General features: G+C 38.5%; 1 pseudogene; it reads left to right on the top strand.

The window, feature by feature from the left end:
- Positions 1-24134, top strand: part of LOC150006092 (UDP-N-acetylglucosamine--dolichyl-phosphate N-acetylglucosaminephosphotransferase pseudogene) — a 113359-nt pseudogene extending 89225 nt beyond the window's left edge.
- The last annotated feature ends 875 nt before the right edge of the window (positions 24135-25009 follow it).

Below are 25009 nucleotides of genomic sequence, written 5' to 3' on the forward strand. Positions count from 1 at the left end.
CCATTAAGGATTATCTGGACAAATAACTTGATTCTGCTTAACATCATCCAAACCCAATGCTCAGGACACCTTCAATAACCATGATGGATTCTCTATTTTAGAGGTGGATATGGAAGTTTTTGATAGAAAGACTTCTAAGATAGACTCCAGTGATCTCCATCTCATGGTGTTCTTTTCCTAGGGCATTCCCTGCTCAAGAAGGTAGGTGGCACCTAGTGACTTTCTTTCTAATAAATACAATAAGGCCAAAGAGATGGGATATCACTTTGTTATTGGGTCACAAAATATTGTGACTTCCATCTTGCTAAAAGTTTCTCTGTACTGCCTTCTAGGCTTGCATGCTTTGATGAAGCAAGCTGCCATGTTACCCAGACTCATGCAGCAAGGAGCTGAGGGTGGCCTTCAGCTGATAGCCAGCAAGGAACTGAAACCTCAGTCCAATAATACCCTGAGAGGAACTGATTCCTACCACCAACCGTGTGAGTGAGCTTAGAAATAGATCCTTCCCCAGCCTAGCCTTCAGATGAGAATGCAGCCCCTGGACTAACACCTTGATTGCAGTCCTTAAGAGATACACTTAAGCAGAAGGATTCCTGCATTCTTGCAGCATAAATACTGAGACAATAAATGTGTATTGTCTTAAGCTGCTAAATTTGGCATAATTTGTTATACTGCAATAGATAAGTAATGCAAAGACATTGCTACCATGCACAAAAACAAATTACTTTGATTTACTTACATAGGCTAATGTTTTGCTGTTTAAAAAAAAAAACATCTGCCCTTGTCATTGACTCAACAGTTAAATGCAGTGACCCAAATGCTAACCACAGTGCATACTTGACTGGGACTTACTTACATATGGGTGGGTCTAGAAATTCAGTCTTGACTTCACCACCACCACTTTCTGTGATGTTCCCTTAGTAGATTTCAGGACATTTCCATTGATTCTTGACCTTTTTTGAAGGGCATTGAGGAAGCTGGTGTCTCCTGTGGTATAAACAGGGGAAAAAAGATGCTAGGCAGGCACATCACACAGATGCAAAGCTATTAGCAATTCCATCATCACTGGATTTAACATGAGGGCCTACAAGAAACTTAGGCAGACCTATAAAAGCCCTAAATGGGAACAAAAATTTTGTGTTGGGAAATATATACAGTCGGTCCTGTCACATAATATCTTAAAGGGATCTTAATTTACTTGGGAGGGGCGATGAGAAGAGATACTATAGGCTCAGAGATATTTCTTTTCCTCTTATTCCAGATGTTTTCACCTTGTCTTCACTTGACATTAAGAAGCCAGTATTGACCTGCAGAATCTGAGATGACAAAGAAGTAAAAATCAAAGTTTCATTCTTAATGATATTGAAATGATAAAAACAAAATACATATGAAAAAGACCTACAAATACAGAGTAAGAAATCTTAATTTCAGAGAAAAGAGTAAACAGATAGTGTTCATTTCTTACATGCATCTAGTAAGACTCTCAGTTCACTAACAAGAAATATGCATTTAAAATTTTTCCTTAATAAAAAGAAACCCATCTGTGTTCTCTTTCCCACCTGGATAGTGGAAAATTTGATAACAACCATTTTTGATGCTCTTCTTTTTCAAGGACTGCTGCAGAATTCCACCCAAAAGATGCACAGAGGTCTCTAACCTTGAATGCAGTGCAGCTAATTCCTCAGTGCCCAGGCCTGCAGTGGCCCTTTGAACATGGGGCATGGGTTTAAGGTAATGTGCTAATCTCAGGGCATGCTTTCAGGAGCCAAAAACAGGACTCCAGACCTCCTCTGTCCATCACTTACAGCATTCTTTTAAAAAAACAAACAAACAAAAACACTCATCATTTTAACAACTCTGTCCTTTCTGCATAACTAAAGGCAAAAACATTTGTATTCCAACTGTTTCATTAATAATTATACAGGTGATTGTTTCTCACTTCTATACTTTTCTGAACGAGTTCCCATAAATTCCTTCTGGGAGGTAAGCTAGTCAGGAATTCTGATTCCCATGTTATAGATGATGTAATTGGGATATTGCCATAAGACATTCATCCAAGCTCACACACAGCAGGTCCTCAGCTAAGTCAGGCTTAGAATGAAGGGTTCGTTAATCCAATGTTCTTTATATTGCACCATGGCTGCCACAATAGTAATAGGCAATTGTTATATCCCAAGTAGGTGTTAAAATGTAAATATAGAAATAACACTGATTATGTGTTACAGCATCACTTTAGATGGATTATTTCAAGTTGGAGAAGGGCTTTCTATGTCTGGGTAAGGAATTGGGACAAAGACAACAGAGAGCAGAGGTAGGCTTTTCTGTTTGGTAGACAGAAATGGTTTCTACTCTACCTTTGTTTTTAATATTGGGTAAGGAACTGGGACAAACAAGACAACAGAGAGCAGAGGTAGGCTTTTCTGTTTGGTAGACAGAAATGGTTTCTACTCTACCTTTGTTTTTAATATCGGATCTTTCTCTGCAAATGTATGGATACAGCACAGAGACATCTATTACCTATTTCTGAAACATCATCAAAAGCCCTATGGGCAGGAGAGTATAATGCAATGTGCCAACATGACAAGTGTGAAGTGTGTCAAGTGAGGGAACACCATAAATCCTCTATTCAATTCTCAAAGAATATGATACACAAATGTCCATTCATCTTACTCTCTCACACTTCCACCATTTTCAAAGGAGTCATCTGATAGGCTAGTGAGGGCTCCCTCGGTGCTGAGCTCCTGAGGGCAAGACTCATCAGCCATGTGGCCATCTCTAAAATTATTACATCCAAACACTCGGAGAAAATAGCAATCTGAGGTAACACACCATGCCTTGCTGCTATCATTTGTCAAAAACTGGCACCAGTTAGAAATGACACAGGATAACAAGTCCAGAAGCATCTAGAACAAACAAGAATGATTCATCATTGAAGACAGGGCAAAAAATACACCCCTATCCATTCATGTATCAATTATACAAGCCATGAAAATAAGTACTGGTTCACATGCCCAATGCCTGGAAAAAATATCAGGTGGGCGATAAGGAAATTATAATATAGTTAAAATAGAAACCAGATCTAAGAAAATTAAATGTACTGTATTCTCTCTATGTTCATTCATCATTCAGTTTGATTTTTCAAGAAAAAAATAAGCTTGTGAAGGGAAACTCAGTATTTAGCTCGAGAAAAATATATGCATCCATCCCCCTCATTCAGCAACATCAGAGGAGGTGAAGAAAGGAGTCAAGGACATTCAAGAGAGGGAAAGGGGCCAGCTCAGCAGGAGGAAAAAGGTATCTACTCTTATAAAATGGGCAGAACTTGAACAATAATAGCTAAAATGTATGAAGTGCTCACCAGGTGCCAGATCTTGCTAAACTTGTCCCATGTGTTAGCTAGATTTAATATCACCACAACTATATATGGGTGGTACCATTATTATTTCATTCATTGATGAGGAAACTGAGGCACAAGGTTACATGACATAAAATTTAAATATTTGAATTTAGGCAGTCTTCCCAAAATTCATACTGCTAGTAACTAAACGAGTAGTTTTCAAACTTAATCTTGCACAAAAACTCCCTGGGGGGCTTGCTAAAACCCAGATTGCTGGTCCCAGCCCCAGAGTTCCTGGTTCAGTAGGTGAGACCTGGGAATCTGTCTTTCTAACAAGTTCTCAGATGATGCTGGTCCAGGGGCCACACCTGGAGAACCACTGCATGAACTTAAGTTGCCATTTTACCAGGTGACCATTCCAGTTTGAGGAGAATTACATCACCAAATGCATGGATTAAAAAGAGATCAGATAACAATGAAGAAACACACATAACTATAGTAAACCACTTAAAAAAAAAGTCACAGCCAAGACTTGGAAACCCTGGAGTGAATATTTGCGGTATATAAACAGAGATGCTCTCCGTTTTATATATGAAGAATAAAATTTCGCATACTTACAAATGAGACAAGAACACAGGAACTTCTTCAGGTGAAGCAAGGCATATAGCCACACCAGTAAAAGCTATTGGCATACCTGTACCCTGAGTATGCTTAAACCAAAAGGAAAAAGACAAAAGGAATACTTTGATGCAGGTGTGGCCATAAAACCACACTATATACAGCTTGCATATATATATTACATATATATGTATGTATATGTGTGCATATGATTATATACTAAGCAACATGGACAATCTTTGCCAACTCCATGTCAAAATCTGAAAATTTTATTTAAGTTTAGGAATCTAGTGGAATCCATTGTCTTTGAAATATATAACAATAGCCAACAGAGACCCTCAAGAAAACTTTTATTCCTGGCTCACAAAATGCATATTTAAACAGAGGTATTTCATATATACATGTTAGTAAAATATTATTTTAAATGAAAAATGTGTCAGGTAGTAACCAAAAAGTCTTTCATGTTTTCTTATATCTATAGGCCATCTGTATGTTCTCTTTGGAGAAGTGTCTCCTCAGCTCCTTTGCCCCTATATTAATTGAATTGTTTGTTTTTTGGTGTTGAGTTGTATAAGTTCTTTGGACATTAACCCCTTATCAGATGTATCATTGGCAAATATGTTCTCCCATTCAGTGGGTTGTCTTTTCATTTTGTTGATGGTTTCCTTTGCTGTAGTCCCATTTGTTTTTTGTTTGTTTGTTTGTTTCCCTTGCCAGAGGAGATATATCTGAAAAAATACGACTATGAGAAATGTCTGAGATTTAAGTGCCTATGTTTTCTTTCAGAATTTTTATGGTTTCAAGTCTAACATTTAAGCTTTTAATCCATTTTGAGTTGATTCTTGTGTAAGGTATAAGAAGGTGGTCCAGTTTCATTATTTTGCATATATCTGTCCGATATTTCCCACACCACTTACTGAATAAACTGCTTTTACCCCTTTGTATGTTCTTGCCTCCTTTGTCAAATATTAATTGACCATAAATGATTTCACATATATGTGGAATCTAATTAACAAAATAAACAAGAAAAATAAAAACAGACTCATAGATATAGAGAACAGATTGAAAGCTATCAAAAAGAAAAGGGTTGGAGGGGGGACTAGGTGAAAAAGATGAAGGAATTTTAAAAGCTCATAGATAACAGTGTGGTCATTACCAGAGGGAAAGGGGGATGGAGAAAGGTAGAAGAGAGTAAAGTAAAGATAACTGGTGATAGAATGATACTTGACTTGGGATGATGAATATACAATACAATATACAGATGATGTATTATAGTATGGTATACTTGAAGTCTCACACTCCGAAGAGGGACTCCAGCAGTTAGTCACTTGCCTTTCCCACACATGCAAGGAGTTCGGACTAGCCATCAGCCTGACGAAGACGAACGTTATGGCTCAAGGCACGGGGACTCCCCCATGCATCACCATCGACGGATACACCCTGGAGGTTGTCAACGATTTCACTTACCTCGGGTCCACCATCTCGAGCTCTCTGTCAGTCGACTTGGAGGTCAATCGGAGAATCGCCAGGGCAGCCACAGTTATGGCCAAACTGAACCGGCGAGCGTGGAACAATTCCAGCCTCACTGAGAAAACCAGACTGCGCATCTACCAAGCCTGCGTGCTCAGCACTCTCCTCTATGGCAGCGAGACGTGGACCACCTACGCAAGGCACGAAAGGAAACTCAACAGCTTCCACATGAGGTGCCTGCGACGCGTCCTGCATGTCGCCTGGCAGGATAAGGTCCCCAACACTGAGGTGCTGAAGCGAGCCAACATGAGCAGTTTGCATGCAGTTCTTAGTGAGAGACGCCTCAGGTGGCTCAGCCATGTCAAAAGAATGGATGCAGGCCGTATTCCCAAAGACCTCCTCTACGGCGAGCTAGCAGAAGGCCAGAGGATGACAGGGCGCTCAAAACTGCGGTTCAAAGACATCTGCAAAAAGGACATGACACAATGCTCCATCAATCTCAACACATGGGAAGTTCAAGCAGACGACCGCCTAGCCTGGAGGCTCGCGGTCAGGCAAGGTACGTCACGTGCAGAGGCTGCGCGCAACGAGGAGGCGGTCCAGAAAAGATCGAGGCGGAAGCAGCGTCAACAGCAGCAACAACAGCCATCTGCCTTCACCTGTAACAAGTGCGGCAGGGATTGTCACTCCCGAGTGGGACTGCACAGCCATTCTCGGCGGTGCAGATAGACTCTCAAGAAGCTACGCCATCGTCTCTCAAGACGGACGGCTGCCGACGACGACGACTTGAAGTCTATACCATTTTTAACCAGTGTCACCCTAATAAATTCAATTTTAAAAAGTCTCCCTAGCCCATATACTATTTTTATTTCACTATACTGGTAATTTTGACATACAGAAGCATGTGCAAAATAAAATCAGCCATATAATCATTTTTGGACACTTTCTGTGCCAAAGCTCAGAGGACACAAAGGGTTTGGGTATCATAACTGTTATGAGGTGTGCAGCCTAATTGGAAATTATTTATATTTTTATTTATGTGTATGAATATGTTTCTGGATCCCATAACATCTTAGTTTTAGCCAATCATGAATATGCATTGAATACAGAGGATGGTACAAAACATTTCTTTACCTTCCCCATGGAACCTCAGGTAGAACCTGCCTCAGTGTGATAGTTTGTATCTCTTTCCCCTTGGATAGTTGAGAGGGAGTGATAGGTGGCAATGAAATTTAGAGAAGAAAATTATATACACATACATATACAAGGTCAAATGTGGTAAGTATCATATATATTGTGCAAACGGTAAATGCCTATAAACTTGGAAGACAGAGATATCACTGAAATCTTAGCAATCTAAGAGACCATGAAACTTCAGATGTGAAAGAGCTTAAGGTTGAGAGATGACAGTGAAGAGGGAACGTGCCAGACAGAACAAAGTATCAGCAGAAAGACTGTTGATCTAGTATATACCGTTATGAAGAAGGCAGTAAGTACAGTAATATTATGGGGACAGCAAAGATCCAAGTAGGGAAAACACCTAAGATTAGCGTAGTATTGTTGAGCAGATAAGAGAGGGACTGGGATTTCATAGCAATGGTGACTTTTACTTTACAGGCACTGGAAAATTTGAGAGAAGTGACATAACATAAACAGACAAGATGATGGGATATGTTTGAGAGGAGAGTATCAGCTAGGAAACTACTGCAGCAGCCCATCTGTGAAGTAACAGTGGTGCAAACTCAAAGCAGGCTAATGAAAATGTAAAGACGGATGACTGTGAACCTGGAAACTAAGGAAAAATCCTTGTCTTGACTATGACTGCGGCTGAAGGGAAAGGAATAGTCAAGGAATGATGTCAAGCTTTTCAATTTCAAAGTCTAGCCAGAAACACCAACTGAGGCCTAGATGGGTTGAATCACTTCACCAGGCTTAAGGTTAGTTGACAAGGTAGCAATGAGGTATTTGGAATCTCAGCTTAGCCTTTCTTCCAATACATCATATGACCTTATGCATGTTTCATACAGAGCTTTTGAGTCTTGATGTTACTTCACACCATAATAACTCTAAAATCATGCGGCACATCTTATAATAAAAAAAGAACTACTTTTTCTAGATCCCAAGTTTTAATTTAAATGATTGACTTTATAATAAATCTTTTACTTTTCAAATCCAAACATGATTATTTATTTATTGTCATGATTATCGTTTTGTGGTTTTTTTTTTTTTCTAAACAGAAACTCAGGGTTGTGCCTCGTTCCCTAGTTAACCTCTTCCCAAATCCTCATAATTCAATGGTTCGAAAGGTTCCTCAAACTTGGTATTTGACATTTAAGGGCAGATAGTTCTTTGTTATTGGTGTAGTGTTGTGTATTGGAGAATGTTCTGCAGTATCCCTGACCTCTACTCACTGGATGCCAGTAGCACCACCCCCCAGCTTGTTACAATAAAAAAATGTTTCCAGACATTGCCAAATGTCCCCTGAGGGACAAAATCACCCCTTGTCAAGAACAACTGTTTAGAGATATTAAAAGAACTTATATTAATGAAGATATCATTTCTATAATAGTCCTCCTATTGGGAAAACCACGTTCTGTCTCAAGATGGTAGTTTTCTTGTATGTGTGTGTGTGTGTGTGTGTGTGTGTGTGTGTGAGGGGTGGGGGGAGTTGGAAAGACATAACTCAATCACCACCAGTCACCAAATTTTACTCCAAAATTCTCTTTAAGGCGATATCACTGCAAATGGAAGCTGATTTACTTACAAATAGAACCCAAAATTCTTTTGTAGCCTTTAAGAAACACATGACAATAAACTGCTTTTCAAGAACCTACTCTTCATTTAAAGTCAATTAAATTCATTTTTGCTTTTTAAAAGAGATTTTTGTCTCTTTGAACAAACAGTATTGAACCACCTTCAGCAAATTTAATGTCAGAATTATAAACCCTGCAAAAAAGGGGGTTCACAGTGGAGCACAGAGCCGAGCTCTCTGTCACTAATGGCCCTGGTCTATTAAGCAAGACCAAGGAAATGGCTCTTTATCCGAGAAAAACGCAGCTATTTCTACACGCTCTTCATCTATCCCAAACAGGCAGGCCTGGGAGGGAATAAAAGAACTGATGAGACATAATATTCCATCAACATCATATTCTATAATTTCATCTTTCAGATTCATCAGGAATTGAGTAAGGAAAAAAAGACCTATTACATTTAATACAAAACTGACAAGACATTTGTATTTATGTGGCAAGAAGTTACATCTGCCAATAAGACTCCTCTCTTCCTTAAGTAAAAGCTTCATGTCAGCTCTTCTGTTTACTCAATCGAAGGCTGCTTTCTGGTCTCACTTGCTTTCCTATATATTTATATTTAAAGAATACTTTCTCAGCAGCTTTTAGGTCCTTAAACGCATTTCAAGAGGAGACCAAGCCCAATCACTGTTACTTAATTAACACAATTGTGAGGACTTCAAGCTAGCTACACAATAGCTTCCCTGACCTTGCAGAAGGAGGCATGACTTCATTATTGAGTATATTGTTTCCTATAAACATATAAAACCCCTACAATAACAATCCCATCAGCTGAAATGAAGTTATCTGAGAACAGAATTAAACTCTAAATGACCTTTTGCTCTACTCCGTAGCCCCCTATTAATAATTTCTAATCTAATCAGTGTGGATAAATGTACTAAGACCGGTCATGCTAGGCACAGGGCCAGCCTGGCCAATTGCCGTCCATCTGATTCATTCCAGTCCAGAGCTTGTCTGGAAAAGAAGCATCCCTCGCTGAGAGGCCACTGCCTGATTTCCTCTTTTGTTATCTTTTAGTGGCAAAGTCATGTCCTTGTAACTGATAGACACGTTTCTTTGTAAATAACCCTGGAGTGACTGATAGAGCTTTTGCGAGACAAAGGCAGCAAATAGCAAGGCATTACTCATGCCAAGCCAGAGAACACTGTGTCACGGCTGACAAATTTATGGGAGATATGAGCTCACCTCTTGCACAAATATATACTTTCCTGGCAAATTCATCACATGCTTTAATGGCCCCATACTGCATTTGTCAGCTGTCTATCCCTGTGCCTTGCTGCCTTTGGTTTCCTGTCAAGGATTGTTTGTTGAAATCATCTAGCAGCCCCATTCTTCAGCAGTGAGACCCAAGAAAGATCAATGATGACACCTGTATTGATAATATTTTACATTCAACTATTTGGCTGATAAATCATTTTAACAATGCTGATATGTTTATTGAATGTCTGCCGGCATCACAATTATATGAAAAGTGATGCCAACTTAAATCTTTGCTTTGTTGGTCTGAATTTTATTTCATTCTATTCATTTTCCCATAATTAAATGTGCCACAGAACAGGCTTGACTTCCCCATCTCAGTAGAGGCATGTGAAAATAGGAGAAGAGGTGACATTGTTCTTCTACACATAGATTTGTTTTAAAAACAAAAAAGAAAAAGAAGAAAAGAAATGACAATTTAGTTGTTATCCTTGGTCAAGGAAGTAATCCTTAAAAGGGACAACAAGGGGACTCACACAGTCCTGATAATGTTCTGTTTTTTGACCTGGGTTTTAGTACAGAGATGTGTTACTCTATGAAAATTATTTGCCCTCTTCTTCATAATATGTGCACTTTTCTGTATGTACATTATAAATTCAATAAAAAGTGACACAAAAGATTAGCAAACATATCACACAGGCACACACATATTGTAAATATACATGCTCTGATTTATCACTTGCTACCCTGAGACTATATTACCCATAATTTTTTGGTTTCCCCTTATAAATATCATATGTCTAACACAAAAATTATGTCCAACAAGTATTTTGAGGGAATCATATCACCTTCCCCTGAAATTTCAAAGAAAACCTTAGCACTTTTAAATTTCTTAGCCTTTACCTTCCTTAAGACACTTTTGTCATGAACTCCAAGATCTCTATAAGGAAACAGAGAGATACTAAGTCATCTATAAGAACAGATCAAATTCTCCCTTGATTTCATCTTTAAATTACCTTGTTTCAAGTCAGGTGCTCAATCTATATCTATAGAAACATTCAGATAAATATGAAACATTCAAATGAAAAATAAAAAATTCAACCACCTAAACTAAACTCATTATTGGAAACACCTGGATGTGTAGCCTTCCCAGAAATCCTCAACAGGAAGTTACTTTCCTGTCATTGGCCAGAACTATATCATACAGCTTCTTCATCTTCAGAGAAGTCTGGGTTTCTTCAGCCTCTATATTAGAAGTAGGTAACGAGATGGCATTTGGGAAGAGGTACTGAATTGGCCAATACATAGTGCTAGATAGATGAGTGAAAGCCAGAATAGACCACAGGTAAAACAGATATACAGATGGTCTCTGACTTACGATGATTTGACTTATAATTTTTTTTTTTTAACTTTAGGATGGTACAAAAATGATACGCATTCAATTAAAAGCATACTTCAAATTTTGAATTTTGATCTTTTCCTGGGGTAGTGACATGCAGTACAGTAGCTTCTCATGAGGCTGAGCGGTGACAGTGAGCCACAGCCCCATCAGGCAGGTGATCTCCAGGGTGAACAACTGATGCTCTGTAGTATGCTGTGTTGCCAGCATTTTATTTTTATATATTATTTTGTTTTTGTATCCCATCATTTCTACAAAATGTTCTTCTGTGTTTCTTGCTTCTGTTGAAAAAAAGAAGGCAATTACTCTTGAGATAAAACTCAAGATAATTTCCCAAGATAGGCTAAGTGTTCTGAACACATTTAATGTAGGCTTGGCTAAGCTATGATGTTCAGTAGGTTATATGTATTAAATGCATTTTTGACTTACAATATTTTTCAATTACAATGGCTTTATCAGGATATAACCCCATTGTAAGTAAAGGAGGATCAGTATAGAGAAAGTCCAGGGGAGAATTATTTAAATAATTGGTTTCAACCTTGGATGCTCAGGGTAATCACTGGGATATCACCCACAGAGATTCTAATTTAATTGGTCTTGGGCGTGGCCTTGACATCAGGATTTTTAAAAGATCCCCTAAGTGATTTTAATGTTCAGCCAAGATTAAGAGCTTCTGGCTTAAGCAGATAAGTATATGCTCCTTTTCTCACAATGGGGTTATATCCTGATAAACCCCTTGTTCTTGAATGCCCAAAGAAAATAACAAAAGTATTAGATGCATCACCAGCCATTATTTTTGTGGATTTGAAGCTGCAGATTAAACAAAGGCTTAAACAAGAGCTTATAGTTAGAAAAAGAGTAAGAATCTGGAAAAATAACCCCCTAGTTTGGGAAACAATTGAGTGACACCTGGACATTAGAAAATGACCAAGCTTATTTTTAAAAGTAATAAAGTTGATCAATCAACACTCAATCAATCTTATCTCTACCAGTAACTGGAAAACTTTGACACTGTTATATATTTACATTATAGTTCCACCATGGTCTCATGCAAAATACAAACTTCTCTGAAAGCCTTAGTTTTCCCATTTATAAGTGGGGGAAATTATTGACACTACCTCAAAGGCTTGTTTTAAGCAGTGATAGAAATAATCTAGATAAAACACTTAATTCAATGTCTGGCACCTCAATATCATCCTTCTTGGTATCCCATTGAGCATGCTTATTTACAAGCATGAGTGTTACCAAGAACAAATTAAGAGGAATTGGATCTGAAAACCACTAAGATAACAATTACATAACTGTTATCATATAAGGCTCGTAATCAACTACTATTCAACTATCCAGGAGCAGAATGTATATTTTCAGGTAGATATAAAATGCTGCTGGAGGGACTTAGGTTAAATATGATTAAAAATTTGTTAACTATGAAGGCAACAAAACACAACAATATGTTATTATGAGAAACAATGGCCTTTCCTCAGAAGGTCTGCTTTTATTAGAGATATTTCCATATTTTTTAGAACAGTGTAAGCCAGGAGTGTGTTGAGTAAATTAACTTTCAACATCCCTTTCAGCTTTATGACTCAACAGTTGGTATTCAAAGACATAAACTCAGATTTAAGCTTAAAATATGCTTTTTCATTTCCACTGAGACTATTGACTTGTTTGTGAATTATTACAGCAAAAGCTGTATTTCCTCCAAAACATGAAAGGTCTTGGCCTGGGCAAGCCAAGGCAGAAATATCACCCCATAAAAGCAGCACCCCCCAGGGTCATGGGCAGAATGGATGCCACAATGCTCAGGTTGTTGGGCCTGTGCCCAGGACACTGGCTCTTCCTTCCCATCAGGTTGTGGTGCACAGGTAGGTCCACACCATCCCAGGTGATTTGGAGTTTTGCTCCCTCACCTCACTCTTTACACAAGAGACCTCATTGGTCTCTATTATATCTGGCAGAGTAGGTGCTCAATAAATATTTGTTGAATAAGCCTGATCATTCTGATGAAAAGAAACCCCTTTGTTTTTCTGGACCATTGGATTTACCATTTACTAAATGGCCTGTGGCTTCCTGGTCTGAAAAATTTATAGCACCTGTTTATGTCTTTCTCACCCACAGGTTTCAACTGAATACCTGTGGCTGTACTTACAAGAGGTGGCCAGAAGGACCCATCCATTTTGGCAAGGACCTCTGGTCTGAAAGGTACAAATCAGAACTTTCACCACATTCCATCTGGCACTAACTGGTGGCGCCAACACCTCAAAAGCCCTGCTTGGCTCATTTGTCACCATGTGGACACACAGACCACGGGTGGAAAATGGAATTTTCGAACCAGCTTGAATGACCCGCCTATATGTGTAGACAGCTACAGTCACTTTTTCTCCGTTGCATTGAATGTGCTGATCCCAATGTGGTTCCTATTATACTGTTAGTTTCCTTTCAAAGTAAAACTTCTTTCAGAAAGCTGGGAATTTCTAAAATGATTTCATATTCATTTTTCCCCTTGCAATTCAAAAGAGCTGCTCACAATATGAATATTAGTCAGCACATAATGAAATGTTTATTATAATTATTATTAGTAGTAGTAATTTTCCTTTGAAACCCAAAGAATTCTTTATATAATTTAAAGGAAGCCATGAAAAGGAAAGCATTATTTTCAGTGTGATTCCTCCAGTGGAGGTTTGGATTGAGAGATCCTGCTCCATCTTTCCTGGAAATGGATACTTAGGCTTTATGAACAGTGAATTTTCCCCAAACCACATGAAAGTATCACTACGATAATTAATCAGTAGTAGGAGTAAATCTGTCATTTTTTTGCTACATTTTCCAGGCTTCACCAGCAAAGTTGGAATTATTAACCATTTTCAGAAGTTTGTTTTCTTTCTAACATTAATAAGGAAAATTATGGAGTTTTCTGGTGCTATGCCCAAATGACAATGTGCACCCAACACCCCACACTACAGAAAGAAAAACCAGAAAATAATTATTCCATTATAACTCCTACCTCATAAACATCTGGTACTTAGCATTACAAACATTACTCCCATGGTGGTTATCTTCTTTATGTATGAATTTTATCTCCTCATATAATAAGCTCACTGAGGGGAAGTTGACCATCATTTATTGAGAACAAATCATAGCCCATTATGTATGTATTTTATTCTATGTGTTACCAACATCCCTGTGATGTCTTTACAGATGAGGAAAATGCGGGAGGTTTAAGTCATTCTTCCAAATGCACAGTAACTGTGTAAAGTTTTTCTCACCTTCAGCTTGAGCTTGTCCAGGCACTCAGTGAAGACTTGCTAAGCAACATGGACCAGTGTCAACGACCATGGTCAGGAGATTAGTACTATGAGTCTGGGATTACCAGAATGTCTTATACTTGAGTACTCCTAAGACTTCTGGAGTCGCTTTTGGCCCTAAGAACAACTTTATCTATAAACAACAACATTGTCTCTAACTTTCATCCCACGTATTTTGTGAAATCCGGTACCCTTCCCCAACCCCCATAGTCTTACTCATTTAAACTCAATGTTTATCATTCTACCGGCTTGGGAGACAGTGCCAAACAAGAGAAAGTCCCTTCTCTGTGGAGCTTACATTCCAGTGGAGAAGTTAGTTATCAATTGCTCTGTAACAAATTATTCCAAAACTTAGCCACTTCAAACAATGCATATTTATTATCTCATAGTTTCTGAGGATTAGCTAGAGGCCTCTGATTCAGGGTCACAAGGGTACATAGTGTCTGCTGGGATTACCATCACCTCCAGGCCCAACTGGGAGAGAACCTGACTCATGTAGCTGTTTATAGGTCTCAGGTCTCGATGGCTGTAGGCCAGAGACATCAGCTCCTTGCCATGTGGGCCTCTCCACAGGCTACTCAAAACATGGCAGTCTGGTGCCTCCAGAGCAATGACTCCCAGAGAGAAGAGAGGGCAAGAGAAGGCAAGATAGAAATCACAGTCTTTTTGTAACCATCCCATTACTTTTGCTGAGTTCTGTTCAATAGACAGGAGTTACAAGGTCCAGCTGACATTCAAGATTATTGGAATTTGCACAAGGGCATAAATAAATACCAGAAGACAGGGATCTTGGGAGTTGAAGAGGACTGAGGTATCATTGTCTCATGTCTTTTGTATCTTGTATCTTCTTCAATAAATGTCTCTATTTTTCATACTACGTGGCTGGATACCTTCTAGACAGACCATATAGTTATTGTAAATAATGCTGCAATTAACATAGAGGTTCATATATCTTTTTAAATTTGTGTTTTTGTTTTCTTCAAATATCCCAAAGTGAAATTGCTGGATCATATGATAGATCTGTTTTTGTTTTTGAGGAAACTTTATACTGTTTTCCATAGTGTTTGCACCAATTTATAATTCCACCAACAGTGCATGAGGGTTTCCTCATGTCCACAGCCTTACCAGCACTTGTTATTGGTTGTCTTCTTGATGATAGCCAACCTAACAGATGTGAGGTGATATCTCATGGTTCTGATTGGCATTTTCCTGTTTATTGGTGATGTTGAGCACATTTTATATACTTGTAGGTCATTTGTATGTCTTCTTTGGAAAAATATCTATGTAGGCCTTTTTCCCGTTTTTTAAATTGGGTTCATTGTTTTTGCCATTGAATTATATGCGTTCCTTATGTATCATATATTGGATATTAACACCTTAGCAGATAGTTTTCAAATATTTTCTCCCATTCTGAAAGTTACTTTTTCATTTTATTTATTGTTTTCTGTGCAGATACTTTTTAGCATGATATAATCCTACTTATTTATTTTTGCTTTTGTTGCCCATGTTTTTGGTACAAAATGTAAAAATTATCATCAAGATTAATGTCAAGGAGCTCTTCCCCTATGTTTTCTTTTAGAAGTTTTGCAGTTTCAGGTCTCATGTTTTAGTCTTCAGTCCACTTTGAGTTGATTCTTTTTGCATATGGTGTAAGGTAAGAGTCCAATTTCATTCTGTTGCATGTAGATATCCAGTTTCCCAACACCATTTATAAAAAAGATTATTCTTTCCTTGTTGTATATTCTTAGTGCTTTTGTTGAATATTAGTTGACCATATATGGCTTTATTTCTGAATGTTCTCTTAAATTCTACTGGTCTATGTATCTGTTTTTATGCCAATACCATACTGTTTTGATTACTATAGCTTTGTAATATAATTTAAAATTATAAAGTTTGATACTTTCAACTTTGTTCTTCTTGCTCAAGAGTATTTCAAGTATTCAAGATCTTTTGTGTTTCCATATGAACTTTCAGGATTGTTTTGTGTGTTTCAGGGAACATGCTATTGAAATTTTGACAGGAATTGCATTGAATATGTGGATTGCTTTGGGTAATATGGGGATCTTAACAATATTACTTCTAATTCAGGAACATGAAATATCTATTTATTTGTACTTTTACTTTTTTTTTAAATCAGTGCTTTATAGTTTTCAATATAGATATTTTCACCTCTCTGACTAAATGTACACCTAAGTACCTTTTTTTTTTTTTTTTAATTCTCTTATAAAAGGAATTATTTCCTTAATTGCTTTTTCAGGCAGTTTGTTGGTAGGGCATAGAAATGTTGCTGGTTTTTGTATGTTGACTTTGTTGCACGTAATTCACTGAATGCTTTAATAATTCTAACAGTGGAGCCCTTAGGGTTTTCTATTATAAGACCTTATCATCTGCAAACATAAACAATTTTACTTCTTTCTTTCTAATTTGGATGCCTTTTATTTTTTTTCCTTAACTCATTGCTCTGGCTAGGACTTCAGTACCATGTTGCATACAATGGTGAGAGTGGGCTAATTCTCCTAAACTGAGTGGTGCCTCATTCTTGATTTTGGAGGAAAAGCTTTCAGTTTTTCTTCATTGAGTATGATGCCTACAATGGGCTTATTATATATAGCCTTTATCATGTTGAGGTACATTCCTTTTATACATAAATTGCTGAGTTTATCATGAAAGGATACTGTAATATGTCAAATGTATCTTTTGAAGTAACCATATGATTTTTATTCTTTATTCTGTTAACATGGTGTACTACATTTATTGATTTGAATATGTTGAACCATATTTGCATTCCAAGAATAAATCCCATTTGATCATGGTGTTTGTTCCTTTTAATGTGCTATTGAATTCAATTTGCTAATAGTTTGTTGAGGATTTTTGCATCTATACTCATTGGGGATATTGGCCTACACTTTTTCTTGTGTCAATACTTCTTGTTCTCTTTTCAGAAGAAATTTTTTAGACTGTATGCCTTCTATCAATCTTGCAAAGTCAGGTGCTGAGAGCATCTGGGGCAGTACCCTGAATTGCTCAAGTTTGTGTGCCTTCTCCCAATCCTACAGAGTTGTGCCACCTTTCTCTGTGTGCTTATGGCCATCTGTAAAAGCTTGCACTCACTGTCTGCAGGGGTGTGCTTGGGAAGCTAACCTGTGGGATGGGTGAGGCATAGAGTGGTCCACAGGTGATGAGTCCCAGATAGCTTGTGTGCAGCTTCCTCATGGCATCTACTAATCACGGTAGTAAAATCCATCACCCATTGATGAGTTCTGAGTCGTTGTTTCTATCAGTCTTCCCAACCCATCAGCTATGTCAATCACCTCCATTTTATGAATGAGATGAAGAAGTTAGGCAGTACCTCACATAGTCAAGGAAGCTGATCAAACAATTGCCATGCTATCACTTTTCCCTGTGGAAAAATCGCAGGCTGAGGGAGTCCATCTAGCACTAAACTCTGGTGCTTTGGGGAAGAGGTAGTATGGATAAAGTGAAACTGTCCTTCTTAACCCTCCTTGATGCAGCTATTCTTAGATTTCTGCTCCAAGAGTGCGCTGGAATTTCTCCACTGTGCTGGAATGTCTCCACTGAACTAGTAGACTCCCATGACATTACTCTCATCTGTACATTGTCAAAATCAGTGGTCTGTGGAAGGACAATAGTAGGAAAAGTCCTATTCCTCCATCTTGTAATTTACATTTTACAAAGTTCTGCTCAATTGCTTTTGTGGAGAATGCACTATATAGCAGGACAAGAGAGAGAACAGCAAGACCAGCTGAAGGATTATCTTAGTGGGCCATACGGAATGGATGGCAACTCAGACAAGAGCAGAGGGGTCTCTGGGTCTTAGTTGTCCTTTAATTCCCTCCTACTCTGATATTCTGCTTTGTCTAAATTCTGACTTTCTACCCAGTGTCTCATGTCCTGTGACAGTCTTCTTACCACCCTAGGTTGACCCTAAAGTGGAACGCAGCACCATGTCATTTTAATTCCTCTGCCAAATTATCATCAATGCAAGGAGGTGTGTGTAGCTAACTCTACTTAAGTTCAGTGGTACCTCATGAGGCTTAGGTTCCAGCACTGAACAGTGCATCCAATAATTTAAAATGTAATATTAAATGTTGCTATTATGAAAAGCCCTTGCTCATAGCCCCTGCCAGCCCTAATACCCACATGAGAGTATTCTACTCTCTCTCTCTCTCTAGATCTCCTTGTAGTTCAACGCTTCTAACTTTTCTGAGTTCCTCATTCCCTCTCTCTTGCTCTCTTGCTACTCACTTTCTGTCTCTTGCTGCTCACACAACTAAAATACCCTATCAAGATGTTTTGCTGGAGAACATCAGTAGAACATATATCTTCCTAAGCAGGACACTTGAATATTTTTACACTTTTCTGATATTTGGTTGGAAGGTTAGCAGACAAGGAGAGGGATGGGCTGGAAAGAATTCTTGAAGCAGATTCAGAGTATGCATCACTCTTTGGAAATGGAAAAAGTCATGAAAGAAGCTGAATGGAAAGCAATTCCAGCAACAAGCTAGGTCTCCTTTGCCAACAAATACTTTCAGTGTTTATTATCACCTAGGGAACGCAAAAGTCCCTATGGACATGAAAGTCATAATAATTCCATTTCTGCCTTGGCCAGATGGCTCATTTGGTTGAAGGGTTATCACATGTGCCAAAAGTTTGTGTGTTCAGTTCCAGTAGAATACATACTTAAGTTCCAGGTTTGATGCCTGGGCAAGACGCATACCTAGGTTGCGGATTCGATCCCCAATTGGGGCATGTAAGGGAGGCAACCAATCAATGTTTCTCTGTCACATCAATGTTTCTCCATCTCTTCCTTCCTCTCCCTCTAAAAATCAATAAACATATCCTTGAGTGAGGATTAATAATAATAATAATTGCACTTCTTCCATTCCCTAACCCCTATACCCTTTGACAGCCTCATACATTCTAGTTAATGTAAACTCAATTCTCCAGAAAATTTCAAGGAAACTAATTTGCTTTTCTCTTCAATCATTTATATTCATTTTGGCTTATTGTATTAACAGTCTAGGTACCTGTGGAGTGTTCACAGTTAACGATGTCACAGTTCAGATGTATAAGAATGATTGAGGAAGATTTAATTTCTGATTCATGGGGCAATAAATTGAGGCATGCTGACTTGAACATTAGTTTTGCTAAGAACTTTTGCTGCCAGATTTTATTTACAGAATGTCATCATTTTCCAAAACATTATTGTTTTCTCTTCTATATCATGCCTTCTGACTAGAGCAGGTGATTTGGGGAGGATTTACACATAATCATAGTCTGAATCCCTTCATTTATAAAATTGCAGGGGACTTGGCTCATTAATGGCTGTTGAGAATGCTAGTCTAGTAAAATTGTAAGAACTTTTACATGGTGAATTTAATTGCTAAAATCAAGTTGGACCCATTCCCATACATTATCTTGAGACTAAAAGTCAAGCTTGGTGCTGGGTGTTCTTCAAGGCAGACATTGAGAAGACACTGCCCTGACTGGAAAAGATAATTTCCCAGCTCAGGGTTCTACCTCACACACTGGACATGGAGCAACCACCAACCTAGTGATTGCACTCCATTTAGACAATTGAGAAATTCCATTGCCAGCATTGACAAGATTCCAAACGGCAGTGAACTGTACATCATCTAACCCTGGCTTAAAGGATTTAAGCATCTGTCAATGCCCCTGCAATGACATTGGACTGTCATCATTAAGCCCACAGTAAAGTTGTGAGCTGGAAGTGAAAGATTAAAGAAATGCCAGGGAAACACTTCTCCACAATTTGGGGTCTTAAAAACCATCCGTTGTGTTTTGTTCTCCCACCTCAGCCTCCGTTTTTAGACCTGGTAGAAGAAATACTCTCTGAATTGTGTAGACAAATGCAGAAATAAAGCTGCCGCTTTACCTGGTATCTATTCTTAAAGGTGGAAGAAGGGCAGAGTCCAGGGAATGAGGGTAGGATGTTGTGGCCTAGACTGGAACTCAATTTCCTCTTGATAATTGTGCATTCGTGTGTGTGTGTGTGTGTGTGTGTGTGTGTGTGTGTGTGTGTGAAGAGTTCACAAATTATTTTCAATAACTAAGTTGATCCTCCGGATCACGTGAGGAGCTTCTAAAAATACAGGTTCCCAGTCTAACCCATATTGAGGTCTAGGAATCTTAGTTTTGAAACAAGTAACTATCTTATTCTAACTAAGTTTAGAACCACAGTCATAATACGAAGAGACTGACAGGGGCAATCCCTTCAACACCGTCAATGGCTCAGCATCTTAAAATAATTTTTAAGGTAAAGTTTGAAAAAGAATTGTGAAGTTTGAAAAAGAATTGTTTCTCTGTTCAAAGAAGAAAAGGGGCTTAACATGGATCACATACAACTTTAAAGTACATGTTCTTACAAAACAATAGCTTCATGAGCTAACTCTAAATGTTAGTTATAAATGAATCAGAAACATATGGTTGCAACTTTCCTCTAAACACAAAGGAGACTTAAAATTCAGGGGGAAGGAGCCAGAAACAAACATGAAGTAGATTTTCCAAAGGCCTAGACTCTGAGCAATGGTTTAAAACACTTTCTGAAAGCTCAGAGTTCTCAGGTTTAATCAACTCTATTTTTTAATTTAGTTATCAAAATCTACAGGTATCTAAAAATAATCAATATTAAATAAAAGTTTCTAATAAATTCTATCTTGAAGTAGTTTTTGAACTACAGTCTAATTATAGAAACTTGCTAAAGGCAGGAGGTAAAATAGATAGAGACATACTCAAAAAAACCCAAAGCTGGGTATCCAACAACTTTAAAGTAATTTTTAATGAAAAAAGAGTACTTCAAATTGAATGATAGTTGAACAAATCAATTGTTGTTGAAGAATTCTCTCTAATTAAGTCCTGATGGCTTTACAATGCAGAAAAGAATGTACTGGGCTTTTGACAACTCCTCTATTCCCAGTGAGAAGGGAAGCCAGCCCAGAAAATCATTAGGAAGCCTTGGACAACAGACGGTACACCAAAACTGAACACTGATCTCAATAAGTGAGACCTCAGAGACATGATGATACATTCCACAGCTGGATATCATAAAACTTGGGTACCCGTGGTGCATTGGTCTGACCATTAAAATTATGTTCTTCTTGAGCCACAGGCTAGTCTTTATGACTGGTCAAAGCCCAATCACAAGCTAGACAAAGTTGTGGGAAGCATTGGAGACCTGGGAGGAAGCAAACCTTCCTACGTTTGCTGCAGTACGATTGTTACCATAAGCAAGTCAAAATTCCTCTATCTCAATTCCCTGTAGAGTGTTGGTAACACTATTTATTCTACCTATCTCACACAAGTATTCAAAATGAAAAAAGAAATTGCTTTTAAGTACAAATATGCTATACTCAAACAAGCTGGTATTTTGTAAAAAAAATAATAATAATAAAAAAGAATGAATACATTTTAGAGCTTGAAGTTTTGACCCACTGTACTAGATTAAAAATGGCTGCAAATTCACCCTCCTCCCATTAAAAAGAGGGGTCCATAGCCTCTCCCTTTGAAACTGGGCAGGCTCTGTGACTGATTGGCTAATAGATTATGGTGGAAGTGATGGTGCTAGTTTCTAGGTCCAGGTTTTAAGGGTAGCTTCCACTTTGTGACTTGAAATAGTCTTAGAACCCAGACTCCATGCAGCGAGGGAACTCAACATTCTCATTACAAGACCCATATGGAGACAGATGTGGCCACTAGCTAATAATCTTTGTTGATCTCTTAGCGAGCTGCTAGCACCAACCTGTTAGATATGTGAGTGAACAATCTTGGAAGGGGATCCTCTTAAGTCCCAACTGATGTCACTGAGCTCTGTCCAAATTACATATTCATGAGCAACGTAAGTGGTTGTGGTTGTTTTAAGCCACTAAATTTTGGGGTGCTTGGTTATGGAACAATAGATAACCAGACTACCCACTATCTTCTTTAATAATAGTTGTATAATTCTTGGTTTGCACCTGAACTTGGGGATCCTACACTATGTTTACATGGGGCTGTTGACAGTGTTCTGTATCAATGCCATCAATATTCTAGCAGGAATTAATGCTGGCCAGTTGTAGTCATTTCTATTTCTGTCATCACCTTCAACCTGGTGAAGCTGAAAGATTATTGTCAGGATGATCTTGTCATTTCCCTCTATTTCATGATACTCTATGTTTTAAACCATATTGGGATTGCTCTACCAAAACTGGTACCCTTCATAAGTGTTTGTGGCAATACCTTTTGTTACTCTGCTGGCATGACGTTTGCCATCGTGGGCATCTTGGGATACTTCAGCCAGACCATGCTACTCTTCTTTATGTCCCAGGTATTCAACTGCCTCTGCTCCTTTTGTTGGTGCAAAAGCAATGCCCTATTTTTTAAAAAGAAAGTTTTAGACAGTATTTATTAAATTTGTGCCTCTTTTTATAATTTTTTGATGCCACAGTGACTAATTTATACCTTATTTTTTCAGATTATTGAAGTATTATTCATAATCATCTGCAATATTTGCACCTATGTTCATCCCATCTAAGGACCACATTAGAAATGTTTTACTCTATGAGTTTCATAAAGGTGCCAATGCAAGTACAGCAGCAACATCTATTCAGAGCGTTTATGAGAATGATGCAGTGACTGAAAGAAGTTGCAGGAGGTGATTTTCCCATTTCTGAAGCGGGGATTTCAGTTTGGAAAATGAGTCAAAAGAGGGTCATCCAAAAAAAACTTAATTCTGAAGTGTTGGAAGCTGTTGTCACAGAAAACCCCACCATTACCTCTAGGGAATTTGCAGAACAATTTAAAGTAGCCCATACAACCATGCTATGCCAACTGAAAAGGATTGAAAAGGTTTCAGTAATTGGAAAATGGGTCACACACAAACTGTCTCCAGAGAATCTGCAATAGCGTGTTGCTTGTTGTGAATCATTGCTTTCGCAACACCTTCAGGCACCATTTTTAAGGTAGACTTGTTATAGGTGCTGAGAAGTGGATCCTTTACCATAACATTAAATGCTGCCAATCATGGATCAGTTGAGGAGGAAGAAAAATTCAACAACCAAGAGGAGGACTTCATCCAAAGAAGATAATGTTGGGTGTATGCTGGGATATGGAAGGAATTGTCCATTACGAACTGTCAGATAACAACCAATCATTGCTAATCTTTACTATGAACAACTTTGTCATTTGAAAGCAGCTTTGAATCAAAAGTGAACCTCCTTAATCATCAGAAAGGCTGTCATCTTCCATCACGATAATGCTTGTCCGCACACAGCTCAGCTCACCAAAAATTTCTTGGAAGGGCTTATTGGGAAATATTGCTTCATCCTCCATATTCTCTTGACCTTGCTCCTTCTGATTATCACTTGTTTCAGGGACTCTAGAATCATTTTGATGGTCTTAGGTTGGCATCAAGAGAAGAAGTTGAAAATTAGTTGGATTCATATTTTGCTTCAAAACCTAAAGAATTTTATAAGCATGGCATTTATAAGATAGTTGACAGATAGAATGAGGTTCTAGAAAACAAAGGAAGTTATGTTAATGAATAAATATTTTCATAATCATGGGTTTTTTCATTTTTAAAATAGACTTTGAAATAAGACATTATTTTTGCACCAACCTTATATCATCCCCTGCCCTTGCCACCATGTGCTCATACTCAATACCAAGGCAAACAAACTGGAGATGAGCTACTCCAAATTTAAAACCAGGATCTTCTCTTTCCTGGGCACCTTTATTCTAAACAGAACAGGGGAAGTAGGGGGTAGCAGAGAGCCTCCAGTGGATAACAGTGCACTAGAATGAGAATGAGGACATTGCCTTCACGGAGTGCAACATGACACCTCATTAACTTCCTATTTAAAGACTTTGGGTCCCAGCACTAGAGAAACCTCACACTTCTCCTGCTGCTGCTACAGACCCTGGGCCGTGCTATCACCTTCTTCATTCTGACCAGCCTGTCTGGCTCTTCTATTATTGTCTGAGTCCCCTGATCATGCCCTTTAATTCACAGTCTCCAGGGTTCTTGATTCAGGCTGACCTCATTCTAGACCAAGACTGCCTCTTGGCTCAAGCCTCTCCCATCCTCCATTCTCCTCTACACTTTGCCCTTATCATTTCCTCTCTCCTGTGGTCACTGATTCCTAAGCTAGTGCAATTGCTAAGGGTGAAGCTGATGGGAGAAAAGATAAACATTTTAAACTATGTAAGATAAGTAATAAACTAGGGTAAACAATAGAACAAATGAAAAGTAATCTAATGGTGGATATTCAGATTGTACTGATAGTGGTCACATTTCACAGAACCCTGTGTGACCTTAGGCTTTGAGCATCAGAAACTAATTGTACAGAGTAAAAGGAGTACAGAGGCTGTTTTTGGAGAAAAATATATTACTTCTTGAAGCTGCCATCCTCTAGCTTAAGTCACTGACTGATGTGGTCAAGGATCGTGCGGCCACAGGTCCCTCTGGAAGATGTAGTGTGCCACGCTGTGCAGCGCCAGTGACATGCAAGAATCCCACCCAATCCACACCCTTCCAAAGAGCCCTGAAGGGCAACACTTGGAGCCCTGCTGCTCTAGATACTTTGCCAAAAGAAACACTCAGATGTTAACACTGTTGGGAAACATGAATGAGCAAAACAAAACACGCAAAGGCAGCTTGCAGTAGAGGAAAACCATAAGACTCAAGAAAAATCACCGTTCTGTCTAGGCAGGATAAGGTAATAAATGTTCCACTGAGGACTGGGTACAACAGAAAGACTAGCAACTAGTTTATGTTGGAGGCATATTTCCCTAGGTGACCTCCTGATAAATGTTAAAAGAGGCAGCTAAAGAGAGGCAGTGTGTGCAATGTGTGTCA

Source organism: Furipterus horrens, unplaced genomic scaffold, assembly GCF_987537825.1.
Source record: "Furipterus horrens unplaced genomic scaffold, mFurHor1.1.pri manual_scaffold_6, whole genome shotgun sequence".
NCBI classification, from domain to species: domain Eukaryota; kingdom Metazoa; phylum Chordata; class Mammalia; order Chiroptera; family Furipteridae; genus Furipterus; species Furipterus horrens.